The following is a 22,169-nucleotide window of genomic DNA, read 5'->3' on the forward strand; positions in this document are numbered from 1 at the left end:
AATTATATTCATCCATTAAAAATATGTTGTATTGGAGTATTTAAAGGAATAAAAAATATTTATGCTGTATTATTAAGTTAAAAAAACCTTTATATTTCTATATGGTATGATTTTTTTGAATAAAACTCTATATATGTATGTGTGAATTGTGTGGGTTTATAAGAAAGATATACCAAAATACCAACAGTGGTTATCTCTGAGAGAGAAGATGACAGACAGATCACATTTATTTTCTTCTTTTCCTCATCTCTATTTTATAAATTGTCTACAATGAAACACATTACTTCTAAAATTTAAAATAGTTTATATTTTAAGAAAAGATTTAAGAATATGGTTGCAGGAAGCAGCCAAGGATGCAAAATGAAGAGAAACCTAGTGGGAACAGACCTGGGTCCTGGGGAGGGAAGAGTCCCTGCAGCAGGGATTTCATGGGAAGGTGCTGTTGAACAACAAGAAAATGCAAGCATTGGCATAAGGATGGTATCCTGGCGTGCTGTGAAGGGAAGTCAGGAAGCACACAGGTAGATAGGTAGCATTCTTGGTGCCTGAATGGCAGGGTACCCAGCCACAGTGCTTGGAGAGTAGACCCAGGATATATATTACCTTTGATCTAGAGATATTGGGGGACTTGGAAGAGAGCAAAACACAGGAATTAGAATTAGTGCTGGGAGGTGGGTGTAAACCCAGGGTAGAAGGGGAAGCAAGTCCAACTCAGTATTAGGTTACTGAATGATGGTCTCAGGACTCCTTACATTTCCTCTTGACAAGCTCTAGACAAGCTGGGTTCCCTCTCCTGCTACCACACTAAGGAATTAGAGAATCATTTGTCTGCAGATAGTCGGAGCACAATAACTGTACTAAACATTGCTTGGTGCTATTAATGTACTTGAAACAATTTGGGAAACAGGCAAGTAAAACTAAACCAACAAATGGAACCAATATCTACTTTTTGACTTAATTTTCTCCTGGGAAGCAAAGGTGATTAAATTCATGCCTTTGCCTCCGAACATGCCCTTAAATTGAGATCATTTGCAACATCTACATGTTTTAAGACCATGAAAGGTTTGGGTTCTAAAGTTTTGGAAAGAAAGAAACTATTGGAATTGGGTCAGTAGATCTAGATCCTGTTGGCTGCCATGCCTGACTGGGGTCTCAGTTCTGTTCTCTGTAAAGTGAGAGAAAGATGGAGTATCCTCTCAGCCTTGAAACTTCATGACTGTCTGGACCTGAAACTTCACTTTTACTTTCATGCCTATATCTTCTCTCATATCTACCCAGCCCCCCCCCCAAACAAAACAGCCTTGAAGGGGAGAGTCAATCGCAGAAGGTTAGACTAGGGGGAGAGTGAACTCCTTTCGCTTTTCCTGGAGTATCCTTACAGACTACACGGCTAAAAAGCTAGGAGCATTTTAGCATTCATTTATTTATCTATTTATTCATTCAAGAAACATTGAACACCTGGTTCTGTGCCAGACATTGTGCTAGGAATGTTTCAGGAAAACAAAATTTAAAAAGACGCCTCACCTGCTGTCAAATTTTCTATGTAGTGGAGGATTTCCAGTTCCCCAGCTGTATATTCCCCTAGAGATTTTGGACTTCTCTTTCTTCTCTCCCCACTTCCACCCGCCTTACTTCTAATAAGAAACATTTTTATGGCAGTTGATTAAATATATGAATGATATGGAGGTAGAAAAATACTGGAAACCACTGGCCTAGGTATTGCCATCAAAAGGGCTATAACAAGGTGATGGTGTTTGGACCATAGAAACACAGCCACGTGAACATACCTGACCACATGTATCCTATCCTGTTTCCAGGAGTTTCTTGGATATCTATCTGCAGGGCTCAATTAATAAGTCCCCACATCTACTGGGTAGATGGGTTCTAAAATCCATCTATTTTTTTCTGTCACCACTGCTTCTCCCTCCATCCAGGTTGCCTCATCATTTACCTGGATTACTATAGCACCTCCTCTCCCCGCCCCCTTCAAATCTATTTTTACATTATAGCCAGAGTGAACTTTCTGAGATACAAACCTGATGATGTCTCTCCTCTGCTTTTACACATGTGGAGTAAAATCTAAATGCTTTATGCAAGTTGGGTTAACTTTCTCTGGGCATTCATCTCTATGTGTCATTCGGTATTGTAGTGGTCTGTGTGGTTATCTTTCTCCCAGGCTCTGTAGAAAGCTCTGTGAAGGTAGAGACTGTAACTTATTCTTTAGTAAGTGAATGACCCTGGCACTATGCCTGGCACAGAGTATGAGTGCTCAACAGTGTTTGTTGGATGAATGAAGGATGCCAGTTTGGAGGTCATATTTAGTTGAAGTCATAGGTACAGATAAAATGTGGATGTAGGAGATGCTCAGTAAGGGTCTTGTTGAATGAATTAATAGATAATGAGGGTCTGTGGACTGAGAACAGGCATAATCAATAGAACCCTGAAGAACACTAACATTTCACTAGGTGGTGTGGTAGAGGAAGGTACATCTGTGCGAGTGACTGAGGAAAGCCAGGAGAGAGTGTGGGAGGCCTGACAAGAAGCAGAGATTTTCAGTAGATGTTTCTTTGGATCCCCAGGGCCCAGCACAGAGACAGGTAAATAAATGGGGGAATGAATAATGGTCAGCAGATTAAAATTCTGCAGCAAAGTCAAATACCAAAAGGACTGAGAAGTGTTCATTGGGTTTGAATCACAGTTTTAGCGAAGCGATTGGTACAGAGGTCCAGGGAGGGACTGGAGGAGAGGAAGGTGAGATGGCGAAGACAGACCACTCTTAGAAGGAAAAGGAAGGAGGAATAGGGAAGTGTGAATCTAGAAGACGTGGGAATTTTTGTCTGTCTGCATTTCAATGTGGGAGACACACCAAGAGTGAAAAACTCGAGTTCCTGCCTCACTGCTCAGCCAGCAGGTGCTTTGGTCTCGGGCAAAGGGGACCGAAGTGGGGGATGAACTATGAGTTCAGGAAGCTCAGGAGTTACCAGGCACCATCCAGGAGTTCAGGAGGCGGAGGTGAGAACTGCCTCAACACTGGCCAGGCTTGGGAGGCCTGAGAATCTTCTTACGGTCCTCAGAAGAAGAGTTTGGGTAGGAAGGGCAAGCATAAATCCTGCAGTTGTGAAGTGCTGCTTCCAAGTGCTGCAAAGGTCACAGGCCAGGCTGTGACCTTAGTTCTTCCGCTGGCAAGTTTTCGGCTTCACCTGTTGGGTGACTTCTTATTTTCTTCTGCCCTATTTTTTGCTTATATTTCTTTAGTAATAATAATGCTGACAATGGTCTTAATAATAATAATGATTAACTAGCTGCTCTGTTAAGTGCTTTTATAAGCATTGTCTGATTTATTCCAGCTAATAACACAATGAAATAGATAAAATTATTATCCCCATTTTATAGATTACTAAAGTTACTTGAATAAATATATTTATATATAAATACTATATATACAGTTGACCCTTGAACAACGCAGGTTTTAACTGTGTGAGTCCACTTACATGCACGTTTTCTTCTGCCTCTGCCACCCTGAGACAGCAAGACCAACCCCTCCTCTTCCCCGTCCTCTTAACATTTTATTTTCTCTAGCTTACTTTATTGTGAGAATATAGTATATCATACATTTAACATACAAAATATGTATTAATCAACTCTATGTTATTGGTAAAACTTCCAGTCAACAGTAGGCTATTAGTAGTTTAGTTTTTGAGCAATCAAAAGTTATATGTGAGTTTTTGGGATGGGGGTGAATTTTTGGGACCTCAACCCCTGCCTTTTTCAAGGATCAAATATAAAATTTTATATTTATGATGTATATTATAAATATAACATATTAATATGATACATATATTTGTACTGTATAAAATATTTATTATTTATATAGAAATATATAAATTATATATAAACATATATATGTTAAATACATTCCACAGAAAGTAGCTGCTAATAAGAGCATGTCAAAATGTCTTTTTAATCTCTTTTGTGTCCTGACAGATTGATGATATAAGCAAGAGGTATTTAGAAAAATGTGTAACATTGGGCCAGGTCCTTTTCCAAACTTTTATCTCTTAAGTAATAGAAAGGGGAAAAATCAATTATAACAATTTTAACTTATTTACTTTCCTAATATTTTTGAAATTAAAATATTTCTCCTTGCTAACAGGTAAAATTTTTCTTGCTCTTAATGCTTATTATAAAAATGCAAAAGTAAAATAGATTAGGAACATAGTTCATATGTAAGAGTTATTGTTTCTATTATTAAATCACCAAGATACAGATGCATTCAGGATGAATACTTGAGTTTTCACAGCCATTGCAACCATCTGAATGCAAAATATATTTTAATATATTTTATAAATGAGTGATGATAACACACAGGAATGACAGTGCCTCTTGCATGAGTCCCCATGCAATTCCCTGGACTGATTTTTCTCGTAGTAAAACAAAACCAGGGGAAATATGCTTTTCTTTTAAAGTAACCCTAAAGGCCTGCCTTTAAATAGACAACAGAAGCTCAGGGATCAACGCTTGGGGACCTAAACTGCATTATTATTTACCTTTTTGTGTTGCTGAATTATTATACATATCATATATGACGGTATATACTACAGATTTAACAAGAGACCTGGCTATACTGACTTAAGAAAGGGATTTTATTCTCACCTCCAAAATACCTACTTCTTTCTTTTTAATTCAACTTAGATCCAGCCAGAGAATTTACATATATTTGAAATTTTTAGTGGAGAAAAATATCCCTTAATATCAAATAGATTAAAAAACATGCGTTGAATGGTTGACTCAGGGGCTTTCACTAAACTGGCCATGAATGCTGAAACCATCTGTTTTTCTGGACGTTGTCAGGGTGAGTGTGGCAGAGGCAGCTGTTTGCAAAGGGACGCTTTAGATGATGAACCAGCCCATTGTTTCTAAGCAATTCACTTGCATTCAGAGGCTCTACCCAAGCGTACTATAGAGCAATCAAAATCAAACTATTGTTTGTACCAATCATATTGATCTGAAAAGATCGTGGTGGGATGACCCCATTGTAGATGCAAATAGTTGTTCAGAGCAGCTGTATGCTGGCCAATATGTACCTCAGTAGGAAACAGACTTGGAAGCTAGAGGGCTCTCTGCACCCTACTGGGGGAGGAAAAAAGATTATACCAGATTGAACTGCAGTTTAAGGGGACTGCAGGGAATGAAGACACAGGTCTGTTGGTATTAGTGGCAATTTTCTTTCACGAAAAAATTGTTGAAATTAACTCTATGGTGGCAAAACTATTTTTATATTAAAGCTTTCTGCAAACTATAAATATAGAATCTCCCAAAAATTAGATAATGACTTAAAACTGTAGCACAAAAAGCGATTTGCTTTGGTTTCACATGTCAGGTCCTGACTACTTCTGCAAATTAGAAAATGCACGATCTTAGCTTAGCTAGAATTATTTATACACTGTTTAAAGTTTTATATTTACAACTCAGAAAAATGTAGAAACAATCTTGATATTGTAATATTTCCATGAATATTAACAAGGACATTTTTGTCCATGCAGAGCAAATGGAAGCACACAAAAAGAAAATTATACTGTTTCATTTTTTAAATAACCTGAATGCTATATTTTATCCATTAACATTTAAGCTTTTCAGTTGTCCTTGTCACTTCATTGCATGCATGCTAATATCTTCTCATATAAAATTTAATCTGTTGAACTAAATGAAGGAATTAGTATTTGAAAGACATCTTTCATTAAGCAATTAACGAATCTCTCCAACAAATCTACAAAAGCATATGTGTTTATATTTAATAATTATTTGTATGATCAGCCAGTTATAACACATGCATACATTTAGTTTTAGTCGTGCTATTACTACACCTAAACTTATTGTCATTGTATCATAGAGGCCTAATAAAAATGTGGTTTAAGCTGGTTATTTGCTAAGGAATATATAGAGCTCTCGTGTATTGACTTTTAAAAGTCCTGTCTGGTTCAGAATTCCCTTGAGTAGAGATATTTAGTTGTGGGTGAAATTTTGCTTTATATGGCAGTGAATACCAGAAGTAACAGGGTAAAGTTAAGGCAATTCATAGGTTTGTGGACTATATCTAAGAAAAGGCTCAATACCACATGTGCCAATCAACTTTTGTCAAATGTAGGGGCCAGGATAAGACTTAGAGTCTCTTAAGAAAATAAAAGGAAAAATCTTATCTTAGTTATCCACAGTTCCCATTGCTTAAATAATTATTTCTGATCAACACTTTCATTAGCAGCCTATCCTACTTCACTTGAATATGTTCAGTTGTCTTTGTTTTGCTGTGATTATAGCATGGGGTTGAGTCTATCTATGGAACATTCTACTATGGTAAATTCAGTCCATCACTAGGTTGGCAGACCTATGTAACGTGAATGAAAAAAATTAAAAACTATTTTTCTATTAACTCTCTGATTTTTACTTTATTAGACTGATATGTGTGGATGATTTGATATTTCATGGAATGGCTATGAATTATTTGTAAGATAACTCTATTGTTTCAAATTTCTTAAGTATTTTATTCATAAAGTAAGCATTAGACAATATTTCATTCTTCTAACACTCAGTTGATTGTATTTCTCCTCTTCTTTTAGGGGAATGAGTCCAATCACAATGAAAAAAAAATAATGTATTTATTCCAAAAAGTAATTTCCAGAATATATTACTAATATGACTAAACATTTGGCCAAATTTTCCATGCCTATCTGTAGAAATAACTATAGCTATGGTAAGTGATATTCTGAATGATAATCTGAGATGCTACAATATGTCAGCCACCAAAGAATAATTACATAATGCTCATGATACTGTACTTATTATTAGATTTCACTATGTACTCATGGGGAAGTTCAACTTCTTTGTATGAAAAGAAACAATTTTCTGCTCTAAACCAATAAAATGAAAAAACATATTAGTATGTGTTATGAGCTTAATTGTCTCCCCCTCACCCCCACCAATTTGTACATTGAAATCCTAACCCTCAGTAGCTCAGAATGTGGTTATTATGTGGAGATAGGGCCTTAAAAGAGGTTATTGAAGTTAAATGTGGTGAAATGGATGGGCCCTAATCCAAACCGACTGGTGTCCTTATACAAAAAGGAAATTTGGACCTACACGGAGAAACATCAGGGATGCATGCACACAGAGGAAAGGCCAGGCGAGGACTCAGTGAGAGAGAAGACAAGGAGAGAGGTCTCAGAAGAAATTAAACCTGCTGCCACCTTGATCTTGGACTTTAAGCCCCTAGAACTGTGAGAAAATAAATTTCTATTGTTTATGCCACCCAGTCTGTGGTATTTTGTTATGGCAGCCCTAGCAAATTGAGACAGTATGCAAAGGCCATGTTGTAATTTACGTTGTTTTCCTTTAATCCTCACAACATTTTGAGATAGGTTTTTATATTTCAGTAAAGATAAGGCTTAAAGAGGCTCAGATTTGTTGAGGATTCCCACAACTGACAACTGGGAAACTTGGATTTGAACCCTGGTCTCTGGGTCTCCAGAGCCCTTCTCCTCACCTTCATATCGGGTGGAAATTTGATCTTGAAGAGAGGATCACAGGCACCTGGGAAGAAAGATTGGTGTTGACTTGCCTACTTATTACTCAAAGTGGCAACACAATATTTTCAAATGAACATGGAAGAAGGAAACAAAATTATAACAAACCCTAGCATGTGGAAATGAGAAACTTTTTAAATAATCGAGGACAAGATAAAGTATACAAAAGCATAGAAAATTATTCTGATGATCAATGGAAGATCATAAAGAAAAAAACCCTTTGCTACCTTTGATAAAGAGTAGATTGAATTCTCCAAGAACCATTTGACATTTTAACAGAGGATACAAAATTCTAATGTAATATTTTAGAGTAAACCATTCATGAGCTCTTTTTTTCTTATGAATAAACCCATCAAAACTGAGAAAGTTTTGCCAACATTTTAACACATTCCATTGCTTTTTTCTAGTCATATTATTTGTAGTCATTATAAATCAAGGCAATGAAGTTTGCTTTTTACCAAATTCCTGTAATTTTCTACATGTATTTAAATTATATTCTTACTAGCCTATTTAAGCCCCTAGGACTGTGAGAAAATAAATTTCTATTGTTTAAGCCACCCAGTCTGTGGTATTTTGTTATTACATTCTGGAATAGTCAGATACTTTACTTGAGGGCAAAACCACCTTTTTTCCTTTGATAAACAAAACGTGTCTCATTACCTTGCATAGACAACCTATATCTCCACCACTACTGCTTCTAATATATTCTTATTCATCTATATTAATTGTACTCTCTAACTAAAGTAATTTTTATTTATTTTTCAGAAAGAACTGAGAGGTAAATAGTCAAGAATGATCTGTCATACATTAAAGCCATGTTAGGGACTAATGGTTCAGTATTCTGTTGTACTTAGAAATATCCATGTATTCAAAGATCACCTGTTAACTCGGTAATATTTTTCCAAGATCTTAACATTGATTAAAGATCTTGGAAAATTAGATTTAAATTGGCATATTTCTGTTCTTCTGTTTCTGTTTCTGATCATAATTTCTGTTTTTATAAAATACTTTTCAGAATTATAACTCAATTTACTTGAATACATACATAATTTTCTATTTTTCATAATCATAGATCTTATATGAAAATAATGGTAACCTATATGATCAGTAAATCAGTAAAAGAAGTTTAGGAAGTTTATATTAATTAGTCTCTGTGTTGATTTCTACAAAATAGCTTGCTGGAATTTTGATTAGGATTGTGTTAAACCTACGTAACAAGTTGGAAGGAATGGATATCTTGACAATAGTGAGTCTTCCAATTCATGAATATAGAGTATCTCTACATTTATTCAAATCTGTAATTTCTTTTATCAGAGTTTTATAGTTTTCTGGAAATATATCCCATACGTATTTTATTCAACTTATAACAAGTTTTTTTTTTTGTACTATTGTAAATAGTTTTGTAATTTTTAATTCAAACTCCAATTATCATTGCTGGTATATACGAAAGTAATTGATTTTTCTATATTGACCTTGTATCTTTAATCTTGCTATAACTGATTATTTGTTCAAGGAGTTTTCTGTTCAATTCTCTGGGATTTCTACATAAATCATGTCATCTACAAACAAAGACATTTTTATTTTTTCCTTCTTCTCTGTGTCTCCCAATCTGTATACCTTTTATTTTATTTTCAGGTGTTATTACACTAGCTAGGATTTCTGGCACCATGTAATATGGGAGTGATGAGGGAGACATCATTTCCTTCTTCTCTGTCTTAGGGGAAAGCATCCGGTCTTTCACCGTGAAGCACTATTAAATATATGTTTTTGTAGATATTCTTTATCAAGTTGAGGGAGTTCCCATTTAGTACTAGTTTCCTGAGAGTACTATCATGATGGATATTGGATTTTGTCAAATGCTTCTTTTACATCAATTGATATGATCATTTACTTCTTTTGTCTACTGAGGGAGTGAATTACATTAATTGATTTTCAAATATTGAATACCTGGAATAAATCCCATTTGATTGCAGTGTACAAATCTATTTATGCATGGTTGGATTGGTTTGCTAGTATTTTGTTGAGGATCTGTGCATCCATGTTCATGAGAGCCATTTGCCTGTCACTCTCCTTTCTTCTACCATCTTTGTCTGATTTTGGTATTAGAGGGCTGCTGGCCTCATAGAATGTGCTGGGAAGTGTTCTGGAAAAATCACGGAGAATCAGTGTCATTTTTTCCTTAAATGATTGAAAAAATTCACCAGTGATATCTGGGCCTAGTGCTTTTTTTTTGAAGGTTATTAATTATTGATTGGATTTTCTTAATAGATATAGGCCTATTCAAATGATCTGTTTCTGCTTTTGTGAGTTTTGGCAGTTTGTGTTTTAAGGAATTGGTCCGTTTCATCTAGGTTATCAGATTTGTGGGTATGGAAGTGTTCATAGTATTCCAATATCATCCTTTTAATGTTCATGGGATCTATAGCGACGACCCCTCTTTCATTTCTAATATTGGTCAATTGTATCTTCTCTCTTTTTTTTGTGGTTAGCCTGGTTAGGGGCTTGTCAAATTTATTGATATTTTCAATGAATCAGCTTTTGGTTTTGTTGATTTTCTCTATTGCTTTCCTATTTTTTTAATTTTATTAATTCCTACTATAAATTATATTATTTTGTTTCTTCTGCTTTGTTTTATACTTTGCTCTTCTTTCTCTAATTTCTTGAGGTAGAATGATTGATTCTAGATATTTCCTCTTTTATAATACATGCATTTAATGTTATAATGTTTCCTTTAAGTAGTACTTTCACTATATCCCACAAATTTTGACAAGTTGTATTTTCATTTTCACTTCAAAACATTTGTAATTTCTCTCAGGACTCCTTCCTTGACCCATTTGTTATTTAGAAATTTGTTGTTTAATCCCTGAATATGTGGAGATTTTCCAGCTTTCTTTTTGTTGTTGATTTCTGGCTTAATTCCACTGTGGTTTGAGAACACACTTTGTATGATTTCTTTTAAATTTGTTAAGGTATATTTTATGGCCTAGGATGTGATCAGTCTTGGCGCATATTTCATGTAAGCTTGAGGAGAATGCTTATTTTACCGTTGTTTCTTTTCCAGTATTCTTCCTTTCTTTAGGTAGATCCATTTTTAAAAATCTGTATCATTTTCTTTCTCCCTGAAGTTTTGTTTTATTTATTTATTTATTTATGACATTTCTTACAGGGCAGGTGACTGGTGATGCATTGCTTCTTTTTGTCTGAAAAAAATCTTTATATGTCCTTCATTTTTGAAGGATAATTTTGATGGATATAAAATTCTAAGTTGGTGTTTTTCCTTTCAACACTTTAAATGTTTCAATCCACTCTCTTATTTGAATGAAGAGAAGTCTGCTGTATTTCTTATCCTTGTTACTCACTTTTTCTCCCTCTGGTTTCTTTCAAAGATTTTCTCTTTTTTCCTTCAGTTTGGATATGATACATTTAGATATGGATATTCAGGATAACTGCTTGCTGCTCTTTGGGTTTTCTGCATGTGTGGTTTGTTGTCTATCATTAATTTTGAAAATTCTAAGGCATTATTACATCACATATGTATTCTGTTTTGATGTCTCTTTTCCTCTAGTATTCCAGCAGTGCTTATGGTACATATTTTGAAATTGTCCCATAATTCTTGAATGTTCTATTCTGGTTTTTATTTCTTTTTTTTTGTTTTTTTGGATTTGTTTTATAAGTTTCCACTGAATGACCTTCAAGCTCACTGATTGTTTCCTTGGTGCTGAGTCCATCAAAAGCATTTTTTGTTTCTGTTACACTGTTTTTGACTTCTAGCATTTCGTTTTGATTTTTTCTTAGAGTTTCCATTTCTCTGTTTGTATTATGCATCTGTTTTTAGTGTGTTGTCTACATTTTCATTAGATCTCTTAGTATATTCATCATAATTATTTTTAATTCTCTGTCTTATAATTCCATAGGTGTCATATTAGAGTCTGGTTCGGATGCCTGCTCTTTCTGCTCAGACTGCTTTTACTTGTCTTTTGGCATGTTTTGTAATTTTTTTTGAAAGCTGGACCTGATGCATTGAATAAAAGGACCTGTTTTGTTTAAAAAAAAAAAAAAGCTTATAGAGGCAAGTATTTATGTTGTTTATGTTTTTTTTCTAGTGAAAAGTTATGTTACCAAATAAAAGGATGTGTTCAACCAGTAGTTCAGTAGTATAATCTAGGAATATTTGGGAGAATCCTCACATGACATATTTTGTTATAGCAGCTCGACTGGACTAAGATAAGATCCAGTGGTAAAGACAGACAGGATCGCTGTCCTCATGAGCACACAGTCTAATCTATTTATTATGCAAATAAATTTGTGATTATTATTGTTATGAGGAGTAAACCTGTTGTTATTTGTAAAGTACTTCCTACACTGCCTGACAGTAAGGATAAGTAGTTATGCATTGAATGCATAAATGCATACACGCTATGAAGCAAAAGTACAGAATGTGGAGAGAATGTATAATGGGGGTGGTGATCACCTAGGACTGAGCTTCCCTGAGGAAGTCACTTTTAACTTGTGATCTGGAAGATGTGTGGGAATTTCCAGGTGACTTCCATAAATGCCAGGCCTGTGGCAGTCTTGACAGGCAGGCTGGTTTTCTGGGTGTGACTTGAGAGGCAGTAGTACCACATAATAGAGAAGACCTGTCCTAAGCATGTGGGTCTGATTGGAGATCAAGTCCTTTGCAAATCCAGCTTGCTACTCCTTGGGGTTTTGTGTTGTGGGGAAGTAATTCCCATAAAGCACTGTTTTAGTCCTCAAATGGTGGGTGAGAAGTGTTGCCATCTCATCCTATTTTACCTACTCAGGCATCACAAGCCACTTTGGGTCTGTTGGGCAGGGAAGGCCTGGAATGTAGCCTTGAGGAATCCTAACCTGTTTTTAATCTCTAGCATATCAGACCATTGTTAATTCTTGTTATAGTAGTGGAACACCTTTCTTTATGTGGATAGATTTCATTTACATTTTCTTTTAGAACAGGCTTACTGTGCCCTTAAAGAAGCAGCTCATCAGAGTTTCTCTCTATATGTATATATGAATGTGTACACATACACTCTGTGTGTGTATGTGTAGGCAGTCCTTATTTTGCCAAGGTTTCCAATTTACAGGAATTTTAGTAACCACAGTTTAGATAAATAATATCAGTACTCCAACAACACAGTTCAAATTGTAGCTACCACAGTTTGCTAGCTGAGTAATTACATAAAGTACAAACTTTGCTGCTGGATCTTTAGCCCACAGATCGTTAGGTAAATGACAGGTGCTTATCCCAATCAATGACCAATCTTGTCATTTTTTCCAAAGTCTATTGTGATGGGTCACTGCACATCTGCAATTCGGTTCATGCACAAAGAGCAAAGCGTGGAGTTGTGTTCTGCCTTGTTTCCCAGGGGCAAACCTATGTGATATTTTACAAAACTGGAAGATCAAAAGAGGGAATTGGCCAACAAAGATGAAAGTGCAGCAAAGAAACAAAAAGTGATAAAACGGGAAGTGAAATTAGAATCAAATGTACATAGAAGACATAGCTGACTGGGAATGTTGACACCATAGCCACTCAAGAGACTGTAGATTTGCAGCCAGAGAGACTCATTGAAGGTGAGCAGCTTACTGACATAAAAGATAAAAATGTTTTTGACAAAAAGGGCAAAGACATCTCACAGGAAGTGATGCCGACAAGAAACTTTACATTAGAGGAACTCTCAGAAGTGTTTCATAACATTGAAAGCACAAAAGATAAAATGTTGGAATCTGATCCAATTTTAGAAAAGAATGTGATGATTCACAGGACATGGAAAAGATGCTTATCCCATATTGTAAGTTTTATGACAAGAAATGCAAGCTTTTCTTGGTTAAGTTTTTTATGAAGGGAAAGGAAAGCACTTTAAAAATGTTTCTAATATTTTACACTATACTAAATATGTTTTTTTAATTTCCCTTACATTTATAAGTGACATAAAAGAATTAATGTCTTGACAAACAATTTTAAAGGTCACAAAACAATGGAAACTTTTCTATTCGGTTAAGATCGCCTTGCATGGTCTCAGCATTGTTAGGTCCGGAGCCGAGAGAGAGACACACGAAGCTTCATGTGTAGCAAAATGCTGTTTATGTTGAGCATCTAGGTGCAGATGGGGCCCACATGAGGCTTCGTGTGTCTCTCTCTCGGCTCCAGACCTAACATTTGGTGCCGAAACCCGGGACGGGACCGGTAGCCCCTTCTCAGAAGGTCAGTCAGCTCCTGTCCTGACCCTTCGAGGACACTTTTCACCGACATCTGCCCTCGCACCCACCAGCACGACTCTTTTTTGTCTCTGTCGCCTTTGGACTTAAGGTCAGTTTTTCTCTCCTCCTCCACTCTCCTCCTAACATCTTTCTCTTTTTCTTTCCTTTTGTCTGGTTTCCTCCGAGGACCACCCCCTCGGTCCCGCCTCAAACTCCAGCGCTGGTCGCGACCCCCTGCGGGAAGAGCCTTCCTTCCTGTTTGGTGGCAGGGACGCCCCGCCATCTCGAAGCCGTTTGCAGCCCAGGACCACAGGGTGGGTCGCCCCCTGTGTTCCTCGGTGCTGCACTGTAGGGGGTCCTTCCTTTTCCTCCCGTCTTTCCCCAGCCTGCCGAGGCCCTCCCTGGAGGTCTGCCTGCCCCGGCCCGCTGGGCCCCACGGGGACAGCCCGCGCTGAAGCCGAGCTTCCAGGGCCCCGCAGCAACTGCCTCTCCTCTTTTTTATTCCTTCCCCCAATCGTGGGAAATTCACCGCCCTCTGCCCCTCGTCTCCTCCTCTGGCCTGTGTCCTCTCCTCTCTGAAGCCTCTCCGACTTCATCCTGACCTTAAACCCAAACGCCTCAACTTCTTTTATAACACATCCTGGCCCCAATACAAATTAGATAATGGGTCACAGTGGCCCGAAAATGGGACCTTTGATCTCTCTATCCTCTGACACCTTGATAACTTTTGCTGACATTCAGGCAAATGGCCCGAGGTTCCCTATGTCCACGCCTTTTTTACCCTCACTCTGTACAAACTGTAATCCGGCTCGCATCTTCCTGCTACGCTCTAGGCCTTCCCTCCCTCCCTCTCCCTCTGCTCTGGACCAACTTGAAACCTCAGATCCTGACTCTCTTTTTGGACTCAGCCCACTCCCACCGGGATGAATAAACCAGCCTTGTTGCTCCCACATGGCCCATGTGTGAAACCTGCCATTTGGGTCATTCGCCCTTTCAAGCTTAAGTGGTCATTTTTATGTATCTGCACGACTGTGCCAAGCGAGGACTGCCTCTGTGTGGGTGTGTGTAAGGTTGTGTACGTGTGTATGTGAGCACAAAGACTTCTTGGTAAATTAATGCATTTTCTAGACACCTTGATTCTCGAATGATAATATGGTGAGTATGTGTGTGTGAGTGTGTGTGAATGCGTGAGAGTGTGTATCTCTGTGTGTGTGTGTGTGTGTGTGTGTGTGTGAGTGAGTGTTTCTTACTGAGCTGAACTAGAATCCATTCGTCCAATGCAGTAAAGCCAGATACTGACACCGAGATTTGCAGTGGGAGAAAATAGACTTTATTGCATGGCACCAAGCAAGAAGTATGGACAGCTAACACTTAAGACCCAAACTCCCAGATGGCTTACAAGCAAGGGATTTTAAAGGCAGGAGCACATTTCAGGAAGGTAGAAGTTGCAAGCAAAATCATAAATCAATACCTGGAGGTTAGACATTAGTTTAGCCAAAATATGCAGGATATCTTAAAGTGGGGGGTTATGAGTCACAGATCAATTCGGAGATTCTTTGATTAGCAGTTGGTTAAGAAAGCAAGGAGTCTTGGGATCAGTGGAATGGAATTTTAGGTGGGTGTGACTCTCCCCAAGCCCCTGAGGGAGAAATCTAGAACAAAGAACCGCAGTCAGAGTTCAATCCTCAGTTCTGCCTTAGCTGCATTTTCCATCTGGCGGGGGTGGTAAGAAAGCAACTCTGAGAACATATGTTAAGACATTATATTTTGATTTCCACAGGGAACTAAAATACCTCCAGATTCTGGCTTGCTTGGGGGTTATTGTCATTACTATCTTCTTGCTTGTCAGGTTGCTCAATTACGTTCAAGGCTAGTTAGGTGCTTGGAATTTCCTTTGAAGGAACTCAAGATTTTTTCTTTATTTCCATGCTTGGGGTGGGGAGGGAACACGGTTCTGGCAGGCTCCTGAGAGAGGTCCCTGCTCTGTCTCATGAGTGTGAATGAATGTGTGTCTGTGTGTGTGTGTGTATGTGTATTCTGATTAAGTAATGAAGCACAGGAAGTCCTGGATTAATGTTTCCCATTTTGCTAGGATGTACCAAATATTAAAAGGCCATCTGAACATGTATCTTGACATGCTGACATCATCTGCTGCTGAAACCACCCAGGGGACCTAAAGCGTGCTTTTACTTGGTAACAGTAAATGTGGTAACTTGCTTATATGATATAAAAAAACTTAAACATGGAAAAGGAACCAGCCTAGTACTTGGAGATACTGGCAGGGCATGATAATTAAATTCTCCAAATCCTACCATAGAAAACTCAATGAGCTGTATTTACTTCTGTCTGGCATTATAAAAATTATGTATCCTTTTATGTGCAGAGGCAGTTCCTCAGGGATGAAGAGTTATGCATGCTCATTAACAGAAGAATATGTACCACAGCAGGTACTGCATGCTAAACCCAGGACTTATGACCCTATTGTCCACATGAGTGGCAAGCATAACTTCTCCATTGTGGTGGCAGATGAGAGGATGAGGAGATAATGATGATAATGAAAGAGGTTAATTTAAACATTCTTGCTCCATACTTTGGTTAAATATTCAGATACATTTCAAATGAACCATGTTTCTTCAAAGGTTGGAATCAAAGTGTGATTAAAGCATTACCTTTTTTGCCTGATGTCCCGTGTTTTGAAATGGAAGATACCATCAGAATTCTGTTAGAACTGGTGAAGCACTTTGCCCTGGCTGTGAACTTTGAGTATTGGTTTTAAATCTTTTAGTCTAAGAAGAGTTTAGATTGTTCTCATTGGTCTTTCTAGACTGACTTTCCCTGACTCTGTGGGCAAGTATATTACCATAATCTTTGCCTAAAGATTTCTACTTGGTCAACTGTTCCCTATAGTCCTTTTCAGTTTAGAAGAATGAAGTAGTGACACAGATGTGGTCACTTTGATGTTGGAATCTTCATGATAATTATTCTTTTCAAGAACTCAGGCCCTTTATGTCATTTACTATTATGATCAATGTATATATTGTGTGAAGACCTAATTCATGAGAATTATCATGAAAATTGGTTCATTGGCTATGTATACATTAAAATATCTCAAGTGAACAGAAAATAATTTGTTAGGAAAAAAATAATTCAATGAAAGCAACAAATGCTTGGGAATTATCAGCAAAAAGAAATGGTGAATTATTACACTTATTGCTTACAAGAAATAAGGAGTATAAAAAGTTAGGCTCCCAAATTAAGTAAAATAAATTAAGACTTTGTAACAGCGTATTGCCTTAGATTGGGTTCCTCAGAAACAGAACTCCCATGGGAAACCTTAAGGGAGCAGGGGAAGTAGGACAGGGAAGAGACAAAGTGGAGGAAGGCTGTGATTGATCTCAGGCAAAGTCTCCCAGAGGGTGGGCTTCAGCCTAATCCTACAGAAGAACTCTGGAATATGAATTATATCTAGATGTGGTGAAGGTTCACACCCCATGGTGATTGGTTGACAGCCCCAGGGTGTGTGGAGGATCATAGACCCTCAGGCCTTCCCACTTTCTATACTTGTGGCGAAGAGGCACCAACAACCTGAGAGTTGTCCTCCAAAGAGCTGCAGGGCTGTGGGGGTGGAGGATCAAAAGCACTAAACTGTTATACAAATTCAGGGGGTGGGGTGCACACAGAAGCATTAAAAAGGACTGGGAGGGGAATTCAACATTGTCCGCTATACAGATGGATCCTAAGTTACTCAAGAGTGATGTGAAAAACATTCATTAAAATCCAATGAGGATATTTCAAATATTTTATAATTTCCCAAATTAAAAAAAAACAATCAAATCAACTATATTAAGAATTGTTGTTTGTTGCTTTGTTCGTCATCATAAAACAAGCAAACAAAACCTACTAGTTTACTGAGCACCTCTTGTAGGTCAGGGGCAGTACCAGGCACTGTAAGGGCATTAGTTCATCGAACCTCAGGGTGGTGGAGATGGGCATTATTTCCACCATTTGGGAGATGGCAGGGAGCCTTGCCAGATGCAACAGTGAGCAAAAAAATGATCGTTGAATGAGCAAACGAACAAATGAATGAATATGCTGTGTTGAATTAAACATACCAGCCTGGCTATAGTATTAGGTTATTAAGTATGAAATGTCTGATTTCCTTAAGTACTAAGTTTGACAGTTGATACTGCTGACATTTCACTTTGACACTTCTTGTTTTATTCTTATTGTGAAGGTACATCCTCAGTCTTGCAAATGCATGTTTTGGCTTGTAATTATCTTTCACATTTTTTTAAGAGCAATTTTTGTGAAACCATGGATAAGCCAAAAATCCCTGTTATTTTCAAATATGAGTGCCATCGTATTTGAAAATAACCAGTGCAGCGCACACAGCTCAAAATCTCAATGAAGTGTTTGGGAAGAATGTGACTAATGAACGCACAGTACATCGGTGGTTTGAGAAGTTCCATTCTGGTGATTTTAATCTAGAAAATAAACTTAGTAGGCAACCTGAGACCAAGGTGGATAATGATGAGCTGAAAGCTGTAGTGGAAGCGAATCCATCTCAACCTACGCATGAATTAGCAGCAAGGTTTGATGTCACTATTCCAACAATATTGGACCATTTGAAACAAATCAGCAGGGTAAAGAAACTGGATAGATGGGTTCTGCATGAATTAAGCCTCAGAAGATAAATCATCTCAAGGCTTGCCTTTCTTTGCTGTCACGACATAAAGGTGAACTATTTCTACACCGTATTGTTATGTGTGATGAAAAATGGATTCTTTTTGACAATCACAAGTGTTTGGCACAATGGTTGGATAAAGATAAAGTGCTGAAACACAGTCCAAAACCAAATATTCATCAAAGAAAGCTAATGGTGTCTGTTTGGTGGTCCAGCGCTGGTATTATCCACTACAGCTTCATGAAACCTGGTGAATCGATTACAGCGGATGTCTACTGCAACCAGATGGACAAAATGATGAGGATGCTTGTGATTAAGCAGCCGAGATTGGTCAATAAAGACAGGCCAATCCTCTTGCAAGACAAGGCTGGACCACATGTTGCACAAACAATACTGCTCAAACTATAGAAGTTGGACTTGGAAACTCTGTGTTATTGACTGTATTCATCGGACCTTGCACCAACTGACTGCCACTTCTTCCAGGCTTTGGACCTCTTCTTACAAGAAAAAATATTCAATTCTGAACAAGCTGTGGAAAACGCCTTTCTTGATTTCATCACCACTCACTCTCCAGGCTTCTTTGCTGCTGGCATTAAAAAGCTACCATTAAGATGGCAAAACTGTGTCGATAGTTTAGGCACATACTTTGACTAACTGTACTCCCTCTTGTTTGAGATATAGTAAACTAAACTTTTGATTCGAAATCAGACATTTCATATTTAATGACCTCAATACTTACATTCCATTTACCTCATGAAAATACAGTTAGCTAGTAAGTGGCTGACTCAAGCCACAAGTGCTTGTCTGTGTGACTCTAAGGCCCCAGGTGCCTGTAGCAGTATACATCTGCTCCTGTCTACTGCCTTGCCAAAAGAAAATTGTTTTTAAATACTTTTAATCACTGCCTGAAATTATAGCAGTGGTTCCCTGTATTTGTACAGTGCCACACAGTTCACACAGACCTCTCACATTCACTATTCCATTTACTCTTCACCATAACCCAGTGAGGTATAACACTCAACCTTACAAATTAGGCAGTTGATGTTCAGAGAGGTTATGTAACTTGCTCAAAGGTGCACAGCCAGAGAACAGAAGGGCTAAAGCTGAAACCAGCAGTCCTGGCTCCAGTCCAGTGCTCTTTCCAAAACAGGAAGTTGTTTTTACTTGTATACCATTTTTTACCTGGTGAGTTTCTCCATGGGATCCAAACTGTGTTTTAGAACTTGCATGATTACTGGGTCACTAGTCATTACGTATTTTCTAAGCTGATTTCTATTAAATTGCATAAAATGGAGGACTTTCTGATTCCCCAAGGTACATGTTCAGTCTCTATAGTTTCTCAGATACTTGTAGCTTTATGGGGATAGCTCATGAGTCATTTTAAATCACTTCTGAAACAACTTTGTTCATTCAAAAAAAAAAAAGAAAAAAAAAGAAAGGAAAGGTTTGGGAATAAGAGAAGGAATGGAGGGGATTTTTTTTTTTTTTTTTTTTTAAGATTAGAAGGCTGAAAGAAGGAAGTTTCTTATCCTATATGCTTGTTGCATAAAAAGGATCTATTTTCCTTTAGTTTCATCTCAAGAAGACACGACCTTAATTAAACTCCAGTGGGCCAGTTTAATTAAAAAATGTCAGTCGGGTCCTCACAGGAGGACCAGATATCCATGAGACATACCGTCTGTTTCCTATGTGATTGCTCAGAAATCTCTGGCCCTGCACCCACCGAGACAGCGAAGGGAGGTGGCAGGCAGAGCTCGCGGACTTCGCTGCTGAGGGAAAGTGGCCTTTGGTGGGCCCGTGAGCGAGGGTAGGACATGAAAGAGAAGGGATGGCAGGCAGATTAGCAGAATCTAGATTTCCAACAGAAACTTTCTTCTTTAAAGGATTCATTGTCATGTTTTCTATTCTCGTCACCAAGATGTCTAGGAAGTTTGTGAACTCTTTCCTCCCTGATCCCTTTCCTACCTCCCTTCCTCTCTCCCACTCTATCTGCATACCTTTGTCCCATCTGGCAGGCTCAGGCCCTGCAGTTCTGTGTATATCTGAGAGCCTTTTAGTAGCTACTTCAGCCTGAACCCAGCTATCCCCGTCAGCAAGGACGCAGCCTAGGGCAAGAGTCAGGGAGAAGGATTTAAGAATTATAATGCATTCAGGGCTTCCTGTGGTCATTCCTTCTTCATGGGCTTCGACTGCATGATTTCATTTAATGACAGTTACCTCACCTGACACAGGGATGGAAAATGGAGGCTTAGAGAACTTCAGTGATTTCCCAAAATTGTAAAGCAAATGTAGGGGCAGAAAGGCTGTGATACCTTCCTTCCTCGCCTGAAGGGTCATGGCTAACACTTCTGTAACAAAAGACAGGTTCACAAGAGAAAAGCAAAACATGTTTATTTCATCAAAGTTTATGTGACCCAAAGACTCAGGGAAAACTGTCTATTTTTATGCTTAGGTTCGATGAGGCATGGACAGGCATGTGGCAATGTGACTGGACAAAAGGGTATGATCTAATGCCACTAGACTGAGTGAAAAAACCCAGTCAGGCCTCTCTGTTCAGATTCTTCTTCCGCCCGTCTCCTTTTCATGTTCAAGTTGACAACCTGTTACATAGCCTCTCACAACTTTCTCCTTGAGTACATAAGCAGAACAAACCAAACACATACGTGTGTGCGACGGGATTTTATTATTGTTAGTTTTTTTTTAAAAAGTGTTGTCTGCATGTTACTTTTTATTCCAGAGTACATCATGGAAAATTTTCTTAGTCAACTGGTTTAACTCTAACACATTCTTTTAAAGCTTCTGTAATATTCATTCCGTAGTATGAAGGGTCCACAATTTTTCTACTTTGTTTCCAGTTTTTTGTTTTGTTGTTGTTTTTTACTTTTTTAGCCCCACGAGACAATTCTGGACTCATCTCTTTGTCTACATATGATTTCATATTGGTGCTTTATTTCTGTGAGATTGATTTCTTAGAGGTGAGGTTTTTGGGTTGAAGAGTATATGTATTTTTTATTTTAATAGATCTCTCCAGATTGCCTAAATGGTTTCTAGGATGTGTAATTATGAGTTTTATCGAAAATCTGTCAGACATATGAATGGACACATGTTCTCAACTAAAATCTGGCTTTTACAAATCCTGACTCTCTGTTAGTCGGATGTGTGTATAAAGGTTCTATCCCTGGATCAGGTACAGACTGGAATCCACAGGATCAAATTAAAAACAAATTGCCAAATAGTTGGACGTTTACTTGTGAATGTCCCTACTGAACTTCTGGGTTACTTAAAATTCACAAAAGTTCTAAAAATTTTATTTATTGGGCATTTGGATAGCAACTTGTTGCATAGCAAACCAATTTGGGCATTTATTTAGAGAAACTCTCCCTATGATGTGTCATTATAGAATCATAGGAATTTAGAGCTGGAAGTGTTACATTGACTGGTACTGATTCTGTCCAGTACTGGAGGCAGAACCATAAACTGTATAGAATCTTTGTGAATCTCGTCTTGATGGGATGTGTCATTGGAGCACGCCGCAAAGTTATCTCATGTAGTGCTTTGTTGAAAGCCTATTTCCAACATGGTTTAAAAAATGTTCACGTTTTAAAAAAAGTAGATATTTATTTAAATTTACATTAAAGACCACTTATTCAGGGCTAATGATTGTATAGTTTATTAATCAAATGTATTTA

The 22,169-nt window shown here is 37.8% G+C and overlaps 1 protein-coding gene across 1 annotated transcript in view; it reads left to right on the plus strand.

Moving 5' to 3' along the window:
* LOC123645197 (cytochrome P450 7B1) overlaps positions 1-22,169 on the plus strand; it is a 184,547-nt gene that overhangs the window by 43,186 nt on the left and 119,192 nt on the right. The window lies entirely within an intron of this gene.

The sequence above is a fragment of the Lemur catta genome, chromosome 9 (genome assembly GCF_020740605.2).
Source record: "Lemur catta isolate mLemCat1 chromosome 9, mLemCat1.pri, whole genome shotgun sequence".
NCBI lineage: Eukaryota > Metazoa > Chordata > Mammalia > Primates > Lemuridae > Lemur > Lemur catta.